The 17,000-nt window shown below is 43.6% G+C and overlaps 1 protein-coding gene across 1 annotated transcript in view; it reads right to left on the reverse strand.

Moving 5' to 3' along the window:
- CNTNAP2 (contactin associated protein 2) overlaps positions 1 to 17,000 on the reverse strand; it is a 1,144,465-nt gene that overhangs the window by 562,424 nt on the left and 565,041 nt on the right. The window lies entirely within an intron of this gene.

Below are 17,000 nucleotides of genomic sequence, written 5' to 3' on the forward strand. Positions count from 1 at the left end.
TAATCCCATCATCCAGATGATTAATAAAGATGTTGAACAAAACCGGCCCCAAGACCGAACCCTGGGGCACTCTGCTTGATACCGGCTGCCAACTAGACATCGAGCTGTTGATCACTACCCGTTGAGCCCGACAATCTAGCCAGCTTTCTATCCACTTTATAGTCCATTCATGCAATCCATACTTTTTTAACTTGTTGGCAAGAATAATGTGGGAGAGCGTATCAAAAGCTTTGCTAAAGTCAAGATATATCACATCCACCGCTTTCCCCATATCCACAGAGCCAGTTATCTCATCATAGAAGGCAATCAGGTTGGTCAGGCATGACTTGCCCTTGGTGAATCCATGTTGACTGTTCCTGATCACCTTCCTCTCCTCCAAGTGCTTCGTTTCATAGTGACATTTCAAGCTGCTCACTTTGTAGTGAGAGAGTGATCCATAGCAGTTAAGGCACAGGGGTTTGCCACTTTTACTAGTGAATGCAAAATCTTCCTCCCTTTCTGGCTGAAAATTTCAGTTTTCATCTTCATACTTGCATTTCTTACAGTTTGAAGAGGTCATTGTCATCCGTGAAATTAATATAGGGTTAACATTCAAATCTTAAACTATTCAACTGCGACTTAACAGTAAACACAGCCTGTACTGTGCAGAATGCAAGGAGATCACAGTACACGAGGGCTCCACAGCACTACAGTGATGCAATTTCCTGTTATAATGAGCATATGCCACTGAAGTGCTCAGTAGTAGCACCCTTCTTCCCACGGGGCTGAAGCCAAGAGCACCACCTCACCCCTGCGGGGCTGGAGCCCCAAGCTACAACTTGCCTTCCAGCAGGGGTGAAGCCACGAGTCTTAGCGTGCCGCCTGGAGTGAAGCTCCAGGCCTTGATGTCCTGCTATGGGGCTGAAACCATGAGCACTGGCTTGCCCTGCTGTGGGGTGAAGCCCCAAGTCTTGGTGCCCTCCCCGTGGGGCTCAAGCCATGAGCGGTGGCTCGCCCCACTGTGGGGTGAAGCCCTGAGCTCTGCAAGCCGCAGTTGACCCCTTAAAGAGCCGCATGTGACTCATGAGACACGATTTGGCCATGGCTGTTTTAGACGGTAAGCTCTTTGGGACCGGGACCATGTTTTTATATATATTTGTACAGTGGCTACTAGAAAGGGTTCTTTTTTTCTGGGAGCCTCTGAGTGTTATTGTAATATAACAATAATAGTAATAGTAATGAATAACAGAAACTGAATTGCTCTCTCTCTCCCCTCTTTCCCTCCCCCCGCCGCCACATCATAGTGGAGACATGTTTCTCAGGAACTTGCTAACATTTACAGTGTTGCTCCTCATACTTCACTTTTCTGTGACAATTGTCTTGCGACTTCCATGAACATGAATATTTTCAATGGAAGTTGTATGTATAAAAATACTATACATAAACAGTACATTTTGATTGACATGATACCTCTTTTATAAGAGAATCATTGAATCATAGAATATCAGCGTTGGAAGGGACCTCAGGAGGTCATCTAGTCCAACCCCCTGCTCAAAGCAGGACCAATCCCCAACTAAATCATCCCAGACAGGGCTTCGTCAAGCCTGACCTTAAAAACCTCTAAGGAAGGAGATTCCACCACCTCCCTAGGTAACCCATTCCAGTGCTTCACCACCCTCCTAGTGAAAAAGTTTTTCCTAATATCCAACCTAAACCTCCCCCACTGCAACTTGAGACCATTACTCCTTGTTCTGTCACCTGCTACCACTGAGAACAGTCTAGATCCATCCTCTTTGGAGCCCCCTTTCAGGTAATTGAAGGCTGCTATCAAATTCCCCCTCACTCTTCTCTTCTGAGGACTAAACAATCCCAGTTCCCTCAGCCTCTCCTCGTAAGTCATATGGCCCAGTCCCCTAATCATTTCCATTGCCCTCCACTGGTCTCTCTCCAATTTGTCCACATCCCTTCTGTAGTGGGGGGGACCAAACTGGACACAATATTCCAGGTGTGGCCTCACCAGTGCCGAATAGAGGGGAATAATCACTTCCCTCGATCTGCTGGCAATGCTCCTACTAATGCAGCCCAAAATGCCGTTAGCCTTCTTGGCAACAAGGGCACACTGCTGACTCATATCCAGCTTCTTGTCCACTGTAATCCCCAGGTCCTTTTCTGCAGAACTGCTGCCTAGCCACTCGGTCCCTAGTCTGTAGCAGTTCATGGAATTCTTTTGTCCTAAGTGTAGGACACTGCACTTGTCCTTGTTGAACCTCATCAGGTTTCTTTTGGCCCAATCCTCTAATTTGTCTAGATCCCTCTGTATCATATCCCTACCCTCCAGCGTATCTACCACTCCTCCCAGTTTAGTGTCTTAGGCTGTGTTTAGTAGCATACCAGCATTTTGTACTTACGTACATGCAGTCTACCCCTTTATCAATTGCAATACAATGAGTGTTGTATTCCACTTTTAAGGCATTAAAATCAAGGATGCTCCAATGAATTAGCAACTGTGCTGCATTGCAGTCAGATCTGTGATAAATATACACATAAAAAGCTCTACTCAGGACACATTATTCAACTCATTTTCAATTCACTGGAAATAGATATGTACAGTAAGTCATAAACAACTCATTTATTACCTAGCACTTTTTCAACTAATTGCTTTGAAGCTAGCAGGCTCACTCTACTGAAGCAGAAAAAAAATATATATAGCATTTCTGATTTCCAAGTATGGGGCAATTAATCCTCGGACCCTGAAAATGTTTTTAAAGAAAGTAATTCATTTTAAGTGAAAATGGTTTTAAAGAAAGTAATAACAATGAGCACAGAACTCTTATTAACACATACTTGACTTTAAAAATATAATGAAATTATCCTGAGATGCTTAATTTTAATTACAAACAGACCATTTCTGGGAATTTATTATCCAATTCAAAGGCCTTGAGATTGCCCTATAGAGAAATTGATAGGCTATAATTTGCTTTTGGTTTAAAGGCCCTGGATTCTACTTTTCTACTTTTCAAGCACTGCTATTTGTGCTGATATGGTTCAGACTCAGTCCATATTTTAGTTTATTATAAGCTTTGGTTTCTCAAGGGCTTATATCCACACTATAAACATTTACTCCAGAAATTCAGCATATAAAGTATAAACCAGAAAGGAAATAAATAATAGTGTGCTGCTGGCATCCGCGTCTGAGAGACTTCAGACAATTGTTTTACCACTTAAAATTCCACTAAAAAGAGGACAAAATAGTAGGTACCTTTATAGATTTTATTTTAAAATAAAGAGAATGAAGAGGAAATAATTCTCCACATAATATTTTGCTATAGCTCTCAAGACTAGAGAAAGTTGGGAATTTTTTGACAAAACATTTTTTTGCCCAAAATTTCCAATTCATCAAAGTCAAAACTGTTTGCCGGAAAGGATCAGTTTCAATGAATTTCCCAACTTAAGAAAATATTGAAAGAAGTTTCAAAATTGACAAAATGTCCTATTTTGACATTTCCAAGTTTTGTTTTTTTGGCTCCAAAAGACTTTGTTTCAAAATTTAATTTACACTAAAAATGTTTTTTAAAAAAGGTCACAATCAAAAGAAAATATTTCAACAACTGCCCTGAACCGGTCTTGGTTTTTTTAGTTTGTTGATGCATAATTTTTTTTTTTTTTTTTTTTTTTTAAGGTTTTGACTTTTTGTCTTGATTCAAGATAGGAAAATATTTCAAAATCTAAAAAATTCTCACAGAACGCCATTCTTGCCTATCCTCACTCAAGAACCAGTACTGCTTCCAAACTAAAAGGTACATAACAGCATTAGAATAGAACAGACTCCAGAGTTCACATAATAGCCATGTCCTACATTTTTATAAAAATTTAAGGCAGTGCCCTTAAATATATAACACTGTTGCAAACACGAAACTATTGCTATTTTACTTTATTTGTGGTAAGACACATTCTTCTTCCTCCACTTTATTCCTCAGACAATTTCAACTGTAAAATCCTGAAGATATATGAATTTGAAAACTGCAAATATATACCAACTGAACTATAAAATGTCTTTGCTTTTTCTTAGTCCTATAACTTGTATGGCCCAATGACCGTAGAAAATTAATGTGTGTTCATATCTACATTACACACACACACAGTTATGCATGATACAATTTTAACATAACAAACAGAGCCTATGATATTTGGACATACAAGAAATTTGCTTACCAGATGAAGTATTAGAGGAGAGCCCTTGGGATATGGAGGGTATTCTCACAACCTGATCTTGCCTCTCTCTTACATCTCTTCTCATTCCCGTCCCCCTCCCAATGCTTCATGTCACCCAGGGCCGGCTTTAGGCCGATTCCCCCGAATCGGGCCCCGCGCCCTAAAGAAGAGCGCCTAACTTAGGCGACTGTTTAATTTTTTTACTCACCCGGCGGCAGTCTGGGTCTTCGGCGGCATGTTGGCGGCGGGTCCTTCACTTGCTCCGGGTCTTCGGCGGCATTTCGGCAGCGGGTCCTTTAGTGCCGCCGAAGACCCGAAGCGAGTGAAGGACCCGCCGCCGATGTGCAGCCAAAGACCCGGACCGCTGCCGGGTATTCGAATCGGGCCCCGGACTTACTAAAGCCGGCCCTGATGTCACTAGTCTCATGAACTTCCTGGAAGAATGGAATAAACACCGTCCCCTCCACCCCATAACAACTCTGTAGGTCATAGCCAAGCTTGGGGTTGACTGAGCCCACCATTTTCTTAGTCACTGCAGACTGGATGAAAAGGATAGTTCCTGAAATGCCTATAAAGGGTAATTTCCTAGGTGGAAATTTCAACTCTGCTTTAGAATCTGATCAGGACTGGTAATAACTTCTTCCAACTTCTCATCCCAAATTAGTGTGCAAATATGAAGGTTTAAAATCCTGAGGGAGCACTGGGAAGGAGTGGCTCAGTACAGCCATATGTAAGAAACTGTGGGCTGTGGAGGTGGATTGTGCAGTCAGAGAACTGATTTGGGAATAGGGGAGTGGCTTGAAAGTCCAAAACAGGGATATGGGGCAACTTAGAGAGGTCATGGGTCTTGGGTGGATCAACACCGAGGAAGAAGAGTAAGCAGAAAACTGATGGGGAGTCCCTGGAGGATTGGAGCCAGGGGCCAAGATTGTGAAAGTAAGTTGATAACATACCGTATTCTATTACAAGTGATGGGAACAGAATTGTCAGGAGAGCAGCAGCTGGAGTACTCCCAAAGATCTGTTCAAAGGGGCCTGACCAGGGAACAACATGAAAGACCCTAGAAAGAGGGTTAAGGACCTTGAGGTCAATGGCAATTGGGACAAATTACAACATGGTTTTACGAAATGCAGATCGTGCCAAACCAACCTGATCTCCTTCTTTGAGAAAGTAACAGATTTTTTAGATAAAGGAAATGCGGTGGATCTAATATACCTCGATTTCAGTAAAGCGTTTGATACGGTACCACATGAGGAATTATTGGTTAAATTGGAAAAGATGGGGATCGATATGAAAATCCAGGGGTGGATAAAGAACTGGTTAAAGGGGAGACTGCAGCGGGTCGTACTGAAAGGTGAACTGTCAGGTTGGAGGGAGGTGACCAGTGGAGTTCCTCAAGGTTCGGTTTTGGGTCCGATTTTATTTAATCTATTTATTACTGACCTCAGAACCAAATGTAGAAGTGGGCTGATAAAGTTTGCGGATGACACAAAGTTGGGAGATATTGCCAATTCGGAGAAGGATCGGGATATCCTGCAGGGAGACTTGGATGACCTGGTAAACTGGAATAATAGTAATAGGATGAAATTTAATAGTGAGAAGTGTAAGGTGATGCATTTAGGGATGACTAACAAGAATTTTAGTTATAAGCTAGGGACGCATCGGTTGGAAGTAATGGAGGAGGAGAAGGACCTCGGAGTCCTGGTTGATCGCAGGATGACTATGAGTCGGCAATGCGACGTGGCCGTGAAAAAAGCTAATGCGGTCTTGGGATGCATTAGGCGAGGTATTTCTAGTAGGGATAAGGAGGTGCTGCTTCCGTTATACAAGGCGCTGGTGAGACCTCATTTGGAGTACTGTGTGCAGTTCTGGTCTCCCATGTTTAAGAAGGATGAACTCAAACTGGAACGGGTACAGAGAAGGGCTACTAGGATGATCCGAGGAATGGAAAACCTGTCGTATGAAAGGAGACTCGAGGAGCTCGGTTTGTTTACCCTAACCAAAAGGAGGCTGAGGGGGGATATGATTGCTCTCTTTAAATATATCAGAGGGATAAATACCAGGGAGGGAGAGGAATTATTTCAGCTTAGTACTAATGTGGACACAAGAACAAATGGATATAAACTGCCCATCGGGAAGTTTAGGCTTGAAATTAGACGACGGTTTCTAACCGTCAGAGGGGTGAAGTTCTGGAATAGCCTTCTGAGGGAAACGGTGGGGGCGAAAGATCTCTCTGGCTTTAAGATTAAGCTTGATAAGTTTATGGAGGGGATGGTTTGATGGGATAATGTGATTTTAGTCAATAAGTCAATAACGTGCCATCGCTGGTAATTAGTATCAATGGTCAATGTGGGTCTGGCTGGAGAATCTTGCCCGCATGCTCGGGGTTCTGCTGATCACCATATTTGGGGTCGGGAAGGAATTTTCCTCCAGGGTAGATTGGCAGAGGCCCTGGAGGTTTTTCGCCTTCCTCCGCAGCATGGGGCAGGGGTCGCTTGCTGGAGGATTCTCTGCGACTTAAAGTCTTTAAATCATGATTTGGGGACTTCAACAGCTGAGTCATGGGAGAGAATTATTCGAGGAGTGGGTGGGTCAGATTTTGTGGCCTGCATCATGCGGGAGGTCAGACTAGATGATCATAATGGTCCCTTCTGACCTTAAAGTCTATGAGTCTATAAGAGAAACTACCATCACCTAGATGCAGGGGTGAAAGTAACTTAAAGGACTTACTGGTACACCAGAGTCCTGAGCGGGGGCGTGGCCTCAACCGGAAGAGGCGTGGTCTCAACCAGAGGAGGCAGGGCCTTTCAATCTTGAAAGGCCCTGGGGCTCCGGCTGTGGCTCGGAGCCCCAGGGCCTTTAAATCACCCCAGAGCTACCAGCTGCAGAGGCGGCTGGGAGCCCCAGGGCTCAGGGGTGAATTAAAGGGCCCGGGGCTCCGACTGCCGTGGCGCTCCAGGCCCTTTAAATCACCGCGGGAGCCCTGCAGCCACTACCCTGGGGCAGCAGGGCTCGGGCGGGGATTTAAAGGGCCCGGGGCTCCCCGCAGTGGCAGGAGCACCAACCCTTTAAATCTTCACCTGAGCCCGGCTGCTGGAGGCCCCGGGGCTCCAGCAGCCGGGCTCCGGCAGTGATTTAAAGGGCCCGGGGCTCCCCACAGCGGCCGGAGCCCTGGCAGTGGGGCTCGGGTGGTGCTTTAAAAGGCCTGGAGCTCCCTTTAGCAGCTGGAGCTCCGGGCCCTTTAAATCTCCACACAAGCCCGGTGGCTAGAGCTCCGGCGGTGATTTGAAGGGCCCGGGGCTCCCCGCAGCGGCTGGAGCCCTGGGCTCTTTAAATCCCTGCCGGAGAAGCTAGTCCAGTCCGGCACGGCATACCAGCTCTTGCCAGTACGCCGTGTCGGACCATACCGGCTTACTTTCACCTCTGCTCAGATGTCATACACACAGACAACCTGCTTCAGTGGGAAAGCTGTGTATAGATGGTCAATGAGGGAGTTCAAATGGGACAGGGCCTCAGCTACTCCTTCAGACAGTGCAGCCAAAGAGACTATTTAGTCTTAAATGAAATTGGGATTTCGCTTATGGAAGAACTGCAAGTAGGGGGAAGTTTTTAGAGCAAATGGGAGCAAGAGGAATAATTCTGGAAGTTGGGAAGGACCATGGACAGGAACCTTGGGCTTAGCAGACCGAACTGGGAATTGGGAAGTGCTTCCACTTCACCTTCATAGGAAAAATAAATCTAAATATGGATCTATGGGAATGATGATGCTAAGCAGCTGGAAAAGAGATATCTCTGCAAGAAAACTGAAAGGGGTACAGAACACCCTACTACAGATAGACTTTGAAAACTTCTGTCAAAACTTCATTGCACTGCAAAGCAGCAGACATTGGTTACTGACACAGATCTACTGTCTTGATCTCTCATATGTGGTGAGAATGACACTGTATATATTTCACTATAATCAACGAATTTCCCATGCTTCCTTGCAACCTTCCTGCCATCCTTTATAAAGATCTATTTTTCTATTTGGTGAGCTCTAAGTGTTTCAATAGGAATCTCCTAGGGACCACTGCTTGCCTTCAAACCTGTGATACTCTTGGCTTGCTACCAGCTATCCAAGGTGGTTTGATGTAATATGATATGTATGGTGGGGGAAGGCTAGTTAAAGCTGCAAAAATGACAAGTTCCCTGCACTGTTTTATCTGTTTATTATGCCAGCTGAATGCTGACAAGAGTCCAGACCTGGGCTCAGGACTTGCAAAAATGCTTTTCTGTTCAACTAACAGCTTTCTTAATGAAATAATAGAAATTAGACATGAAAAATAAAAATGTAGTAAGTCCTTTATTTCATCCATTAGCCAGAAAAGGGTTGTTCCCTATGTTGACAAATTAAAACAATGAATTATCAGTCATCCAGTAGCAAGACTGGTGAGGAACCACTGTAAAATGTTGCTCTTAATTCTTTTTTGAGTCCCTTGCAATGTACTTTATAGCTACAAGCTGAATTAAGTGACAAACTATCACAATTCTCACTTCAGTACAACATGGTCACACTATACCAAGATGTAAGATTAATGATAAGTAAATAAGGGAATTGTGTGTACAATGTAGTCCTTGTGGCAAGGAAAGGCTTACTAAATCCTTGGTATGCTGGCTGCCTATTTGCCTCACATTAGAAGAAATGTCCTCAATCATCTGTCCAGTACGGTATGTACACTATAAAGGGTGTGTAATTAACTGCTCTAAGGGTGTTGTCAGGCAATTTGATGGGATGTGAGCTGACCACTTCATTACTGGCTTGTCCACTTCACACTGCCCCACCCCACCCATAATACCTTCCCCCTCTCAGAGTCTTAATCTTCCCAGCATTAGCACTCCTTCCACTATGCCTGCTCAGCCTGGCATCTTCCTCCAAGCTAAATGTCAACAGCTATACCTGTCCTATTTCCCCCTCCTGCCAACACAAGCAGACCCAGGTCAGACAGCTGGGTTTGACACAGCACTCTGCACCAGCCAAACGGGTGACAGGAATGTGGCACATTCGAGCAGAAAGTACAAAGTGATGAGAAGGACAGCAAGTGCAAAGGCATCCAATCTTGTATTAATTACAGTGCTGCTGTGCACCTGCCTGAATCACCCCTCAGATGAAAGCTTGTCGCTAATCATCTTGCTCGCATGAAGAGGGTTTGCTCTTAAACCCAAGTCTCCTCTTATGAACATTGTTTACCCAGGCCCTGCAAGTTAAGGGAGCAAGTGTCCAAGGGGCTTAAGAGTGCTTACTGTGGAGGACAATTATTGGCAGGTAACCCTATTTGAGCCCATTGTAGCCTCTGCTGGTGCTTGTGCTGAACCATAACAACCTTGTGCATCCTGCTGAGTATAAGAGAAGGCATTACAGGATCAAGCAAACTAGAGTCTGTTTTTGCAAACCTGACCCTGGGTTTGTTTGCACTTAAAACATTGTAACAAAGCAGCTGCTCCTCTGCAGTTGTGCCACTGTAGCACGAAGGGAGGGCTTCTCCCGTCAGCAAAGGTACTCCATCTCCCCAAGAGGTGGTAGTTAGGTCACCAAGAGAATTTTCCCATCAACCTTGCGCTGTCTACCCCAGGAGTTAGATTGTTTTTTTAGTTGCATTGCTCAGGGGTGTGGATTTTGTCATCCTCTTGAAGAATGATGAACATAACATAAGAACAGCCGTACTGGCTCAGACCAAAGGTCCATCTTGCCCAGTATCCTGTCTTCCGACAGTGGCCAATCCCAGGTGCCACAGAGGGAATGAACAGAACAGGTAATCAAGTGATCCATCCCCTATCGCCCATTCCCAGCTTCTGGCAAACAGAGGCTAGGGACACCATCCCTGCTCATCCTGACTAATAGCCATTGATGGACCTATCCTCCATGAACTTATCTAGTTCTTTTTTGAACGCTGTTATAGTCTTGGCCTTCACAACATCCTCTGGCATGGCAGAGGCAGGTTGACTGCATTGTGTGAAAAAAATACTTCCTTTTGTTTGTTTTAAATCTGCTGCCTATTAATTTCATTTGGGGACCCCTAGTTCGTGTGTTATGAGAAGGAATAAATAACACTTCTTTATTTACTTTCTCCACACCAGTCATGATTTTATAGACCTCTATCATATCCCCCCTTAGTCATCTCTTTTCCAAGCTGAAAAGTCCCAGCCTTATTAATCTCTCCTCATATTGCAATTGTTCCATACCCCTAATCATTTCTGTTGCCCTTTTCTGAACCTTTTCCAATTCCAATATATCTTTTTTGAGATGGGGTGACCACATTTGCATGCAGAATTCAAGATGTGGGTGTACCATGGATTTATGTAGACGGAATATGATATTTTCTGTCTTATTATCTATCCCCGTCTTAATGATTCCCAACATTCTGTTCACTTTTTTTGACTGCTGCTGCATATTAAGTGGATGTTTTCAGAGAGCTATCCACAATGACTCCAAGATCTCTTTCTTGAGTGGTACAGCTAATTTAGACCCCATCATTTTATAAGTATATTTTGGATTATGTTTTCCACTGTGCATTACTTTGGAGTTATCAACATTGAATTTCATCTGCCATTTTGTTGCCCAGTAACCCAGTTTTGAGAGAGCCTTTTGTAGCTCTTCACAGTCTGGGACTTAACTATCTTTAGTAGTTTTCTATCATCTGCAAATGAGCTGAGCAAAACTCAAACTTCTGACAACCAGGCAATTCAAAGTTAAGGTTGCCCTTTCAATCTTGCTCACAGGATTCCATGTAACACTATTAAAGGACAAAAAGGCATTCATTCATACTTAGTCATGTCCTCAGAAAAATGTGAGTATAATTTAAGAGGCACTTCACTACCTCTTACCACTCCCTTGCACTTACTCACAAGATACCATCTAAACTTACACCTTCACTTAACTATCATTAATGTATTAGAATCCTGTCATATTCCCCGGCACTGCAGACAATATCCATTCTAATAGAACCCCTGACATAACGTACACAATTCTCCATAGAAATGATGCATACTGCATTCTGAAAGTGCACATACATGTCTTCCCTTTCCTCACACACATTAGAATGTGGAAAACATGTATCTCGTATCACAATCAGAGCTCTGCCACACACTTCAAACTAATCCACAATTCTCCTAAACACACCTCTACCAAGCAGAATTAACTATGGCCATTCAGTTCATCTACATCTGACACCGACCTGACTCACTTTACTTGGAGTACATGCAGATGATTAATGCATAGACTGCTCTCATATCCTAGCTTGCTTCTGACAGTACCCATCCTAATAAAACACCTGCGCCCTACTAATTATATAATGTGCACAATTCTACACTGAAATGATGCATAGTAGATCATACAGACACACACGCAAGTCTTCTCTTTGTTCTCAGACCGAGGGTGCAAAACATACCACAATTCTATCACACATCTCAAAGTAATCCACACATGTTCTCACAAATACTTTTACCAGGTAGGGCCAACTACTGCCTGCACCATTTACTGTAGGTACGCCTAATAAAGTGACTTGACCTGGAATGTGTATACAAATTACCAATCAGCTATTGCCACCTCCAGGAGAACAAAGGAAAGGTGGCATGACTAACCTTTTTATTTCTTTTTTGTCCTTTAATAGTGGTAGATGGAATTCTGTCAGTGAGAGTGAATGAGTTGTAAAAGGAGGTGAACTATGGGGTCAGCAGAGTGAAGGTGTGTGTGTTACTGGGGCATAGCTGAACAAGGACAAAGTTAAGGCTGCTGGGAAACCTTAACTCTGCATTTCCTGGTTTTCAAAAGTTTGAGATTTGCTCAACTCAGTTATCTGCAAGGGGACAACATACTACCTAGCAACCTTAACTTTACATTAACATAGCTTTTCGACATTGGATTTCCTAGTTTTTTGAACAGGAAAATATATGCTGTTGGTAGGCATTAGTAGTCTGACAATTTACATATAACATTTTACAGTTTGTATACAGTCAGCAATCCCCATTCCATGGTTACTCCTTGCTCTTCTGCAAACTTCTGCAACTTTGTGAGCCAGGAATTGCCCAGAATCCAAATGTTGACAATCCCAGCAGCATGCATTTCTTTTCCCTCATCAGTTCCTGTGCTGCAGGTTCCAAACCTTCACACTGTGTGTTTTTGGAAACACCACATGAATCTGCTCCAAAATCAGGAAGTAGCCACTTCCTGCCACCAATCCCCCTAAGGGCTAGTAAACAGGGCCAGCTCCAGGCACCAGTGCAGCAAGCAGGTGCTTGGGGCGGCCAAGGGGAAGGGGCGGCACATCCGGCTCTTCGGTGGCAATTCGGTGGCAGGTCGCTGCTGCCGAAGTGCCGCCGATTGCGGCTTTTTTTTTTTTCCCCCTGCCGCTTGGGGCAGCAAAAACCCTGGAGCCGGCCCTGCTAGTAAAACACAGATTTTCTCAAACAATCAATCTAAAACTTGCCTATTACCCTTCCTCACAGCAACCTCTCTCCCTGTCCCCCATCTTTCCCCTCCTGCCCAAACGTACACAAACACTAAGTCCTCTGTCTCTGGCTCCTCCCCATCCAATATAACAAAAAATTTGGTTAGCTCAGCTGCTGACTATTCTGCTGTGTTTACAGTAAACTTCCTCATAAAATAAAAAAAAGATGTTATATTATAATAGAAACAACCTGTAGCAAGCAGCATGCGTTATTAAATCTTTATTGCATAGGTATACAAAAGTTTGGACTAGAAACCGCAGTGATGATATGCATGAAATATGTCCTTTCTCAGCTCCCTAACCAAAGGGGTAGGACTTCCCCAGATCCTGACTTACATGGGCAGGGGCCTCAGACCGTCACAAAAGGCAAGCCCCCCCGAACCCAGCTCACATGACAGGTGGTCCCCCAGGTGGCAGAGAGAGGGGTTCAGACATTCCCTCAGAGGCAAGGCCCCCTGTATCCCACATCATATGAAGGGGGAAGGGAAGTGGGCTCTTGCCTCTCATTTTGGGTGTGTGTGTGGGGGGTGAAAAACACATAGGAGGGGAAAATGTGGGACTGACAGGTGCCCTTGCCCCTCTTCTCCCTGCAACTCACTCCCACAACCCCCTTCTCACTATTCCACCCATCCTAATCCCAAGCCCTCAACCTCCTTCCTCTCCCTTGCCCCATCCCCATTTACCCACCTCCCCATTACCTCCCTCCTCTTGCTGCAGCCCCAAATCCCTATTCCTCCATCCCCAATTATCCCTCCCATCCCAGGAAGCATTCACATGTCTACTCCCCCCAAAGCTTTAGGTGGGGTACAGGTGGATTGGGATACACTGGCACAGCTGGGAGTGTAGGGGGTGGAGTACACTGGAAAGATTGAGGCACACTGGAAGAGGTGTGAGGTGCAAGGGGGGCTGGGGTGGACTGGCAGAGCTGGGGATGCAAGGGGTCGGGGTCCAATGGCAGACCTGGATGAGTACCATGCCTCCCTCACTTGAGTCTCCAACCTCTCTGACCTCCCCATATCATCCAGCCCCATTTACCCCTTCCCCTCACTGCAGCCCCAGCCCTTTCCCCCCACTCCTCTGCCCAATGATACCCCACCCAGGAAACAGCCATATGTATTTTTGTCCAAATACTTTGATTAAATTCTCCCCATAATAAAGCTGCCACGTGAGTCACTAATTGTAGCCAGCCTCCAGGCCGATTCAGTCCAAAACTTTTGCCTTAGGTGGAAGCTTGTGACTAACTTATCCTTAGTTATGTTAATTGGAGGGTGAGTTCAAAACTATCAAGGATGAGTTCACAGTGAAACTCAATGAGGAGTCATCCAGTCATTAGTACATCTCAGTTTAACTGTACAAGGCAGCAGAAGAAACCCATTTTGGTGGGTTCTGTAACTGGATAAACCCTCAATCAAATGACTCTACATTTGGAACAAATGCTACCCTGCACCCACATGGAGTTTTTTAAATAACTAGGGAAATTCATATCCCATAAAACAACCAAACGTATGATTTTTCTGCCACCTTTGCTACAAACCATACCAATGATATTCATAATTAAATAATTGTGTGTGACAACATGCGGAATGAGGTTTGCTCATAAATTAATCCAAGTTGTTCTCCTTTCTGCTTAAAAGTTGGGGGACCCTACCGGTCGTTAAACCTTTAATTGTGAACTTCTCTGGCAACATCTTAATACTTTAAAATACAATTGTCCATATGTATATTTGATACACTAATGAACATAATCATCTCGTCTGCAATATCATCATGAAGGATTCTAAAGTTCTTTATATATTTTACAATGGGCCAATTTCTGCCCCCCAAAGCATGCACACAGCTCCAAATGACTTCACTGGAAGCTGCACATGTGAATCAAAGGGCAGAATTTGGTTCTCTATATCTATAAAGGAATAACTTTCCCCAATATCTTCTTGAGTAGGGAAGATGAGGAAAGAGCTGAGCAGCATTGCTTAGGGTGGCTGGGCTTAACTGGATCACAAATCCATGATAAACATGTGACAGATATAGCAATTTCCTGCAATATTCTTGAAAGACCTTACTGAATTAAGTTTGAGTATCTTTAGAGTCCATTGTATTAAATGCAAAGGTTATGCAATATTGTGGGCTTAGACGATTAAAGAACTATACTGAACAATAATGGCCTTTTGGAATAATGTGTGTTAAATGGAATTTTTGGGAAATATCTAGAGGGAGATAAATCCAAATTTCCACCTCCAGTTATGCAAAAACTTTGAAGCTATGCCCCGAGGAGCAGGTGATTACCCATTGATTACCTGTTCCCGAAAGTTAAAGATTAAAGGCCCAAGCTGTATAAAAAAAACAGACTGATCTACCCAGTCTGGGTGCCAGTTTTGAGCTGAGGTTGTAATGAATGTGTAACCACAGAAAACCCCCTTGTTGGGGTTTGAAGGACTGACTCCTACCAGAGCCCTTGTTGGAGTTGGGGTGGGCAGCGAGGGGTGATCTCTGGTAAGCTTATCAGCATGCATGTAGGTTCTTTTATTGTTTTCAATATGTTTTCTCTGTAATGTTCTCACCTAAAGAATAAATCTGCATGCTTATAAAGAGATGATAAATTATAACTTCTGGTAATTATGCTGTTCAAAAGCCGTCAGAGAGAAAGCAAAATGTACATGCCAGGCTGTTAGGTAGTCTGCTTTTCTGTGGATTTCACGATGCATCAGGGAACTGAACAGCATGGACTAAGGCCTGGTCAGGAGGAAAAGAGATGTAGGTCTCCACCCAAGAGAAATGACAACTGAGGAGCTGGGAGCATAGAGTGGGTGCCCTCGAGGGACCAAGGCAGGGGAATACAGGTGCAATTGCCCCGAACGGTGCCAAATTATTTCAGTAATAATTCAGTGTCCCTGGTGGTAATGGATGACACAAAAAGTGTCCTGATCCTGCTCCCATTGAAGTAAATGAGAGTTTTGCAGTTGACTTCAATAGCAACAGTTTCAGGCTCTCACCGTTGGTAACAAGGCTTGGAAAATTTGAATAATTGTTTCTGCTGTCCCTGAAAAATCATGAAGGTTGATATTGTAACATATGCTGATATATAAAAGAACTGACAATATGGCTCCATTTTGTAAGAATTTCTATTAAGTCTTACGTGTTATATGTTCTCCTAATTCTGGAAGTTACTATATGTACCTCAACTGTGAATTACCCCATGCACTGGGCTCCCAGTCATTTTGAGAGGTACTTTATTAGGATGACGCTCTGAAAGAAGTACCTCCGCTGTTATGAGTAAAGTGATATTATATTATTTAGGCTTTGGCAGCAACCTCTTGCTATATACTTATTGTACTGACTCAAAGTTCATGAAATGTGTGTCTGAAACACCCAAATACCCTGATAAAAAGATAACATAAAAATAGAAACCATATGTCATCACTATCTCAAAGTAGCTCTGTGTCTCTCTCTGTTTCTCGTACCCCTTTTCATGTGCACTAGCAAATACATGAACTAATAATTCAGGGACTGTCAGTATGAGAAAAATGAATGTAATATTTAAGCGTTAGAATGCTGGTTTGTGTTTTTCCCCCAGACTGTTTGATTGTTTCAGAAGATATGGGTACTGGTTTCTAGTCTTAGTCTCTAAAGGATTTTAAACCTGCCAAAGTAGCACTCTGTTCATTTCTGTATACACATTTGATATTGATCCTAAAATAAGGGTTCAGATAAGCTCCAGAAATTAAGGTACTTATCCCTAAATTTACCTGACTCTTTAGAGGTCTTCCTTTCATCCTTCTGTGAATTTCATCCTTCTACACTTCTTATTAGAACAAGAAAGAAGAAGCTAGATGGATTGAGAGGAAGAGGAGTAGAGAAATACGGACTAATCTAGTGCTACCACATCTCCTTCACAGTGCGACCCTATGAGCCTCATTCTCTACTACCTCGCCCTTTGTGTAATTTTGTTCACCTCTTAGAAGTAGGTGTAAATGCCACGAAGGCAGTGGAGAATTAGGCTCTTGTTTTTATTATATGATTGTTCATAGGCCCCACACTTGCTCTGATTTCTTGGTGGTACTGCCTCTTTGTATTATGTCCAAAGATTATTTTGTCAATCCTGGACCCTCACACCGCAGTCAGAACAGGTTATGACCAAAGCTTTATGAACTAATAGAAGCATCTGGTACCAAAACCTTCTTGACGTTTTATAAACTATTCAAAGAGATCCTTATGCTGAGTCACCAGTCTTGTAAAGCAGGGTCACATTTAAATTATGCACAGATGTATTACTTATATTGGAGAGATCGTAAATCAGAAATCATAGCTACAAATAGAAGGAATGTCTAA

Source organism: Emys orbicularis, chromosome 2 (assembly GCF_028017835.1).
Source record: "Emys orbicularis isolate rEmyOrb1 chromosome 2, rEmyOrb1.hap1, whole genome shotgun sequence".
NCBI classification, from domain to species: domain Eukaryota; kingdom Metazoa; phylum Chordata; order Testudines; family Emydidae; genus Emys; species Emys orbicularis.